The 8,339-nt window shown below is 37.2% G+C and overlaps 1 long non-coding RNA gene across 1 annotated transcript; it reads right to left on the bottom strand.

The window, feature by feature from the left end:
• Positions 1-1,451: 1,451 nt before the first annotated feature.
• LOC121413230 lies at positions 1,452-6,682 on the bottom strand. The gene is made up of 5 exons (XR_005969721.1): positions 6,573-6,682; positions 4,879-4,963; positions 4,276-4,448; positions 2,794-3,728; positions 1,452-1,622 (listed from the first exon to the last, which is right to left on the bottom strand). It is a non-coding gene; the product is annotated as an uncharacterized LOC121413230 (long non-coding RNA).
• Between the last annotated feature and the right edge of the window lie 1,657 nt (positions 6,683-8,339).

The following is an 8,339-nucleotide window of genomic DNA, read 5'->3' as shown; positions in this document are numbered from 1 at the left end:
CCAATGGAAGTGTGCATGTACAGTCAAAGAGCCGAGCTTGGCTGAGTTTAGTTTACTCCAACGACTTGTAGGACTAAGCCTGTTAATTCATCGATCAAAGAATGTCTATTGCTGCTCTCCTTCAGACAAAATTAGATGAAGCTTTACATCGTAGGATCTGCCCTTCTACTTTTTTAAATAAATATATTTATTTTCCATGGTGTGTAGCTTGGTTTTAAGTGGTAATAGGCTTCAATTTCTTGACTTGTAGATGTTCGATTCATCATTCAGGCTAAAATTGCATGTATAGTACACATGCACAGGCGCTGCAGGGGGGGGGGGTCGGGCGTTTTTTGCCACGGCCCCAAAAATGTATTAAAGGAAAATATACATGGGGGCCAGCTTGGGACGATATAATCCCGGCCCCAAAAATGTTCAAAAGCAAGGCTCTATGCAGCAGTTGCCCCCCCCCTGGAATTTATTTTAAAAATGTAATTTTACTGAAAACTTTTATATCCACTGAAAATGTGCATGAAACTTTCAGTTTCTCTTTCAAAAATGCAAATTTGGTTAAGTATAGTGTTTACTATGTAATTATTCAACTTCATATGGCAAATAATAAAACCCACTTCACAGAGGGATATTATATTTCAAAACAAGTATTTTTACTGTTGAATTCTATCTTGTGTATATGCATTTTCCTGAGATGAATGGAGATATGAGAAAATGGAGATGTTGAGAGGGATGGAAATGAGAGGAATAGAGTTGATAAGGGTGATGGAGATAATGGGAGGAATGAAGGTGATGAGGGTGATGGAGATGAGGGATGGAGGGAAACTGGAGATGAGAGGATAGAGTGATGGAGATGGTGAGACGAGGGATGGAGATGAACTCAGATGATAAGGGAGATGATTAGAGGAGAGATGTAGATGAGAGGGATACATATAAATAAGAGTGATGAAGATGAAAGGGGATGATCATTACTATCGTCATCAACATTACCATCATCATCAACACTAACATCACCATTGCCATCTTTATTGTCATCAACCTCATTATCATCACCACCATTACATGTATAACCACCACCACACTTGTCACCATCAGCAGCACCAACACCATCATCCTCATCACCACCAAATTCATCTTGATCATCTTCATGATTATTTCGTCCAAATCAGAAAAAAAAGCAAAAGACTACTCTTATCATTTTTCTGTATATCTTTATCAAATTTGCATGAAACCATCTTGCACCTTGGAAAATCACACCAGGAAATTACATAAAATATAACACACTGAAAATCTAATAATCAATTGGCATTTTAAAAACATTGCAAAATTACAAACATTTGTGAAATAATAAGGTCTAAGTTTTGATATATTGCCACATCATTCTTGTATTACAATACAATAATGGCCCAAATGAATAATTATTATTGTTAATTATTAACTGGTATTTTTCTGGTTGCCCGAGTCGAGCTCTACTTGTTAGGCTACCTGGTTTCCCAAACTAGGCCATCAGGTTATCCTTTGGGGTCAATTGAAATTATTTTTTTTTTCCAAGAAAATGCATTAATTGCCCTTTTAATTTGTTTCATTCATGCTCCCTAAATGTGCATGTGCCAGGCCAAGCTAGTGTTTTCCTGTTTGCCACAGTTGAGCTCTACTCAAGGCTACCTGGTTGCCCTAGCTAGGCTGTTGCCCTGGGGACACTTTAAAAGAATACATTTCAACAAAAAACAAGGTGAACCACCAGTCTTGCCTGATATCACAATCAATCTAAAGTGTATGCTATATGATCTTTTGACCTTATTATCCTCTTGGACATGCATATGATATTTAATCCCCAATGGTTATCTGTACAAAGTGTAAACACAACTGATGCAAAAACAAAGAAAGAGCAATGAGAATCGATGACCCCCATGGACACATACGCATATTTTGGGGCATGCAATAAACTTTCTGTGAGCTATCAAAGTTTTAATCTTAAGCATTTGAAATAGACAACTTAAATTATGTGAGAATATTTCAAATGAAAAAGTAAATGAGGAATTTGCATTTGATGCGTCCTGATTAAATAGCGTTTTTTTTAATGAAAAAATAATTGAAGATACATGTAGTCTGAAAGAAACTAAATCTGATAAAAGTTCATTTCAAATACTTGTATTCATGTGAAATTCTTAGTAATAATGTGCTCTTTTAACCCTACATGTAAAACCCGGGGGAGGGGGGGCATAGAACTATGGTGGGGGTAGGGTGAATGAACCCCCTCCCTCAACATATTCCACAACCATTCCGCTGTGCGAAATTTTACGACCATTCTACTCACCGACTTTTTACTTTGAAGTCATGCACATCTTTTGAGATCAAATTTACGATGCATGGGCATGCTGTTGGAAACTTACTCAACTTTACATAAGTGCATGTCTGACCCAAAATTGCTCCAAAACGTGATTTTGTGTACAAGTCAATCTTGAATTTTCTCATCTTCTTCATATGGACATGATTATTTTTACTTTCACAGGTGAAATTACTTGATTCCAGCATAATTATGCTTCAAAAAAATGTTCTGCTATAATTTTGGCAAAAAACAAGTTTGAAAAACAAAGATATACATAAGAAATTCATAAAACAATAAAATACATAAGAAATTCATTTTCAATCTAGGATTTTTTTTTCATTTTGATTGTTAGCAATGGTATAAAAGTATGATTTATGCAGAAATTAGCATAATTAATTAATGTAAAAGATCTGACGATTTCGGAAAAATTAACCAAACAGCATTGCACAGGACATCCCCCACTATTATCATACCAATTTTCAAGGCGTTAATGTGATCATTGGCAGAGATCTCAAGAGAGGTCGATTCAACCCCCTCCCCACCCCTGAAAAAAAGTGTTAAAAAAGACACAAATAAATAATGAAATTCTTACTTGTACATTACAAAAAATACCTGTTCTAGAGCAAGTCCACTGTACAAAAAAAAGTTAATGTGAATGGAATAGAGATAAATAAAACATGCATGGCACTGAAAATGTCAAAATAGGATGTAAAATAAGAAATTAATTAATCAAGTGGTAAAACAGGTGATATGCAAACAAGTCTATATCAGTATCACACACTCACTCTTTCTTCTGTAGAAATATATCATAATGCTTGATTTTTTACAGAATTCACAATTATGAGAAAACTCTTCATCGAATTGAGTATAGGTTGCCACAATGGCTTTTTACAAAAGTTTCAGGGAGAAATCAAACCATATCTCACCTGTACTTTATACACATTATGAGGGGAAAAAATCATGATACTAGTATATTACAAAAAGAAACACTGAGTGGAGAACGTCACTTTGTCACTCATTTGCATACTGACCAGGATGTCTGTTTTGTGAAAATAAGCAAAACTTCAAAATGTCAACACTTTCTCATTTTACATCAAATTTTGATGAAATGTTTAGTGTTATGCTCATTGGAATTTTCTGTATTATATCAAAGAAACTTTTTGTTGGGGTGGACTTGCCCTTCAGGAAAGTACAAGGCTTGTTTCCCTCCAGGAATTCTTGTATAGACATGGGTCCAATCGATCACTCACACAGTTGTTGTTGGGTAGCCTCAATCTCAGATCTCTTGTTGTTGAAGTTCTCACAAAACCTCTTTCTTCTTGCTATGGCTTGCGAAACATCTTTGATCACTCACAAACAGATAATTGCAACACTGATGCCTCATCACCACGTATTCCCTGAAATTATCCTGTAAATGAAGATATATTGCCAGAAGTTGCATCTTACTCTGCGTATTTATTTTTCTTTTTTTAAGATGACAAAGAGAAAACAAAATGTAACTATTCTATTGTCTTTACATTGTAAGATTTGAAAAAAAAGACTGGTTCCCATATGGAATCCTTTAAAAATTACTTTACTGGTCTAAAGGCTAAACCTATCCGTATCCCATAAACATTTGTGTGAAAAACATACATTGAGCATAGCCGATGCAATACTTTTTTCAAATAACCAAGATCATGATGCAACCTCTCATATTTTTTTCTTTAATGTAAATTAGGGATTTTGGAAGAATCTGTCCACAATGGATGACAAAACATATAGTTCTAATTTACATTTCTGATTGTATTATCATATGCACAGTTCATTGTAAATTAAAAACAGGCAGTTGCCAAAATTTATTATCACTTTTTACATTGAGTCTTCCTTCTTACAAGAATATCACTAATACTTGCATACACTAGGCTTGTCTTGAGATGTTATTGTCATATAACTTTCTTATTAAAAAAAATACTTACACCATACAAAAGCAGAATTGTCAATACTTGCAGAAAGGTAGTCTATCACTAGGCCCTTTGTCCCTCTTCAGGCTCAGATCATCTTCAAGCATGTTGATGAGGTAGTGTGTGGTCTCTTTTAAAAAGTTTCCTCCTGTCAATGACTCCTCATTGCAGTTCTTGTTGGCATATTCCTATTGAGTTAGAGTGAGAAGCAAAAGAAAATATTTAAACATTAAAAAAACATGTATTCTTAACTACCTTTACTGCGTACTGTCAAAATTAATAGGCCTACCTTTTAAATCTGCATATATTTGGTCAAATGACTTTTTTTTTGCCCACAACCTAATCAGATTGCCATTCTCATAAAGTTAAATTTAAATTGATCAACTGGATCTACAAATATTTGACATTTAGGCATTATACTCTATGACCATGTGACACAGAATTTAGATCAATTCAGTCACTGTCAGATGTGTACATCAACCAAGATTGAAATTGATCAAAATAAGTGGTTCTTTATCATGACAACAAATTAGATAAAAAAGTTTTAGACGGTGACAAAGAAAAAATTTAGAAAATAGACAAAAGTCCACATAGAAACAACAACAAAAATGAACATACCTCTCTTACAATCCTCCTTTAATAGTCTCTCAGGACAGCCTGTGCATGTTAACTTGTAAGATGTTTTCACCCATTCAAAAATTTACTGCGGAAATAAACAAAGTACAGATAGATCTACATTAAATTAAGCTTTAAATCTAATGGACATGAAACATAATTCAACATCTCTTCAAACCTGCCAGATTTCCAACCAAAATGTAAATTCTTATTATCATTTTGGGTGATTTGTTAAAATAATCCATTCAATTAATTGTTCTACAGAACGGTGCTTCACAACGTAGCTCATCGTATTGTAACCCAGGGAATTCCCGCCCTTAGCGGGCGGGAGTTCCCTGTGTTAATCGTATTGTAGCTACATCAAGAATGTAAACAAAGCGAGTCAAGCCTATTGTATTACGCAGTGCGCAGCAAGGGATGGGAAGATTTTGCAAAAAAAATGGCCACCAGATCGATCTGATTATTTAGGCCCTATAAGAATATTTATTCCTTTTATGATATAATGTGTGAAAAAGGTATAAAACTTAAATTTAGTGCATTTAACCAATTTGCAGTGATGTGGATATTGAAGGGGATTCCATCAATTGTTTACCAGATTCGACACACAGGGCCTACCCAAGGCTAACCTAGGAGCTCATGTAATTCATGTATTGACCCATACTCACGGGACAAGGGTAGATTATGGTCAAAATATCTAGCAAGATAAATTATGAAAACAGAAATTATGCACTTACCACGATTATATGGATGAAGGTCTAACGATCGGCAGTTTTCTTGACATCTGGGCACAGACTGGAACCTCAAAAAACGAAAAGTTCTCTCCTACCCCCGTTTCGATCGGCCATTTTGTTACAATTCATTCATAACAATTCATAACAAAAATGGCCGATCGAGACGGGGGTAGGAGAAAACTTTTCATTTTTTGAGGTTCCAGTCTGTGCCCAGATGTCAGAAAAACTGCCACTCGTTAGACCATCATCCATATAATCGTGGTAAGTGCATAATTTCTGTTTTCATAATTTATCTCGCTAGATATTTTGACCATAATCTACCCTTGTCCCGTGAGTATGGTCAATTACACGGTGAGCTCCTGGGCTCCCGCCCGCTACGCAGGCGGGAGTTCCCTGGGTTAACCCAAGGCCTAGACTAGCATGTCTAACTTGGCTACGGCTTCATGATAAAAAAATTATAAAAAATATCAGAGTCCTCGAGGGGTGCGAGGCTAGATCTACTACATTTCTCAAGTTGGATCTGAATAAGTGAATGTTGAAAAATTATTTTTGTGATCACTAGACTACATCAATTAGACTACAGTACAACGCTGCTACAGTACAAATTTATTAAGAACAAAATTTTCTTGAATTTTGCACAATTGTGGTTGAAAGTCTGACTACTTTGGCGGCTTTGTTATGTTACCGCTCTGCAGTAAGATAATATCACAATGAATGCCTTCTCCTGAGCGAGTCGCGTCCCGCCGGCGGGACAGCTCTTCGTTATATTTTGACAGGACACAAAACTTCACGCGTGGGACTGGAAAATAACTTGCGTGCGATAATGCTTTTTCCATCCCAAGAAAACCGTTCCGCTCTTAACTTTGCATGCATTTACAGCATTAATTATAATATTTCTTTACAAACAAATACATGCAGACGTAGAAAAAAATATTCATTGTCACTATAAAATGGTAAATTACTTACGATGTTCTCACAGCTCGGCAAATACCGATATTAAGCGCTTCGCTCCTCTTCATTTCGTGCAAAGCTGATTTATCGTCGTCTATGCACTTGCTCAGCATGTACCGAAATACTGATCTGTGATTGGTCAATGTGCCTAAAATCCATGGTTTTCCTAAAACCCACGGTTTGAAACCACCTAAAACAGTTGACTCAAAATCATGCCGAAACCCACTGTTGAAACCATGGTTTCTGCAAAAACCACCTTTGTGAATTCGGGCCATAATGTCCTGTTACTATGTTTTTCGTACATTGTATGTCTTTTAATGCTGATCAGGCCACTCTGTATAAATATTCGAGAATAAATAAAAAAAAAACAATAAATAAACAAAGGGATGCACACGCTGATGATCCGTTCCAAGGACCCCGGTTTTTGTCTCGCCCGCGGCACACCCCTACCACTTTTTTGGTCGAGTGCCCCCCTGGGGGTCATGCTTTATTCTAACATCGATGCCGGAGAGAAGGTGGGGGATTTTCCGGGGTTAACTGTCTGGGGAATCATTGTCCCGGGGGTAATTGTCCGGCGGGGGGGGGGGGGGGGTAATTGTCCTCGGGGGTAATTGTCCTCAGGGGGTAATTGTCCTCGGGGGCTAATTGTCAAGGGGTAGTTGTCCGGAAGGTGATTGTCTGGGGAGTAATTATCCTAGCACCGGCGATTCGATCTATTGGTGATAGGACCAATGGCCACGATACCAAATGATTGTTAGCCGAAATGGGTTTAGACAAAGTGATAGCGAACAAACTGAAGTTAGACCAAATGGAACATGGACGAAGATGAGAGTACACCAAGTTGTTACTAGACCAATTGGCTATTAGACCAAAAGGTAATAGACGTAATGATAATGGACAAAGTGGATATAGGACCAATTGAAAAAAATACAATTAGACTAAATGATAATAAACAAAACGGATATTAGACCAAATGGCTATTAGACGAGATGGTAAATACACGAAATGGTTATTGGACTATGTTGACAGTTCACTAACTAATGGTAGACGAAATGATATCAGACCATGCGATAGTGGGGGAAAAGGCAGTAGACGAAATGGCAATAAACCGATAAATATCCATACAAAGAGTAATCCTGATTTCCAAATAATTTCATTCTCTTTCTCGTGTCTCAAAATAATAAGTGAAAGCATATTTTATATCTTATCTGTAGCTCGAGTCCTGAAGAAAATACCGCTGTGACATTATGCGTTGCGACATGTGACATTATGCGTTGACAATTTGCTGCGACATTATGCGTTGCGACATGTGACATTACGCAATAGAAAAGATACGACATTATGCGTTGACTGCGACGTTCCCGACCTTTCGTTTGAGGACGCGGACGCTTATTTACAACGGTAGTTGACTTTGGAAGGGACTTTTTGGGCCCGTCATCATGGTCGTAAAACTCAGTCCTGCAATGCAAATTGTGTGACATGAGATTTTTTTTCGTTTCGCATCTGCGACGGAAACATTCAATATGCGTTTCGTGTGCAAAATTCTGGTTGCTACTATGGTAACAGCGATTTATCCGATTGAGGACGACTTTCCAAAGCCACATTTGACTCCTCCTAGAGCTCGAGAGGCCGCCCGGGGGGCCCACTTCCATTGATTAGTGGATACCAGTAGCGACCACCCGTAAAAGGGGACAGAGTGGGCAGGTACTTTACGTATATAGGCCTATGTAACGTTATAAGGGTGTCAAAACGATGTTTAAAATGCTGAAATAAGGGATATAT

The sequence above is a fragment of the Lytechinus variegatus genome, chromosome 4, assembly GCF_018143015.1.
Source record: "Lytechinus variegatus isolate NC3 chromosome 4, Lvar_3.0, whole genome shotgun sequence".
Taxonomy (NCBI): domain Eukaryota; kingdom Metazoa; phylum Echinodermata; class Echinoidea; order Temnopleuroida; family Toxopneustidae; genus Lytechinus; species Lytechinus variegatus.
Note: the sequence above shows the minus strand (reverse complement) of the source record. Positions and strands in the feature narration are given on the sequence as shown.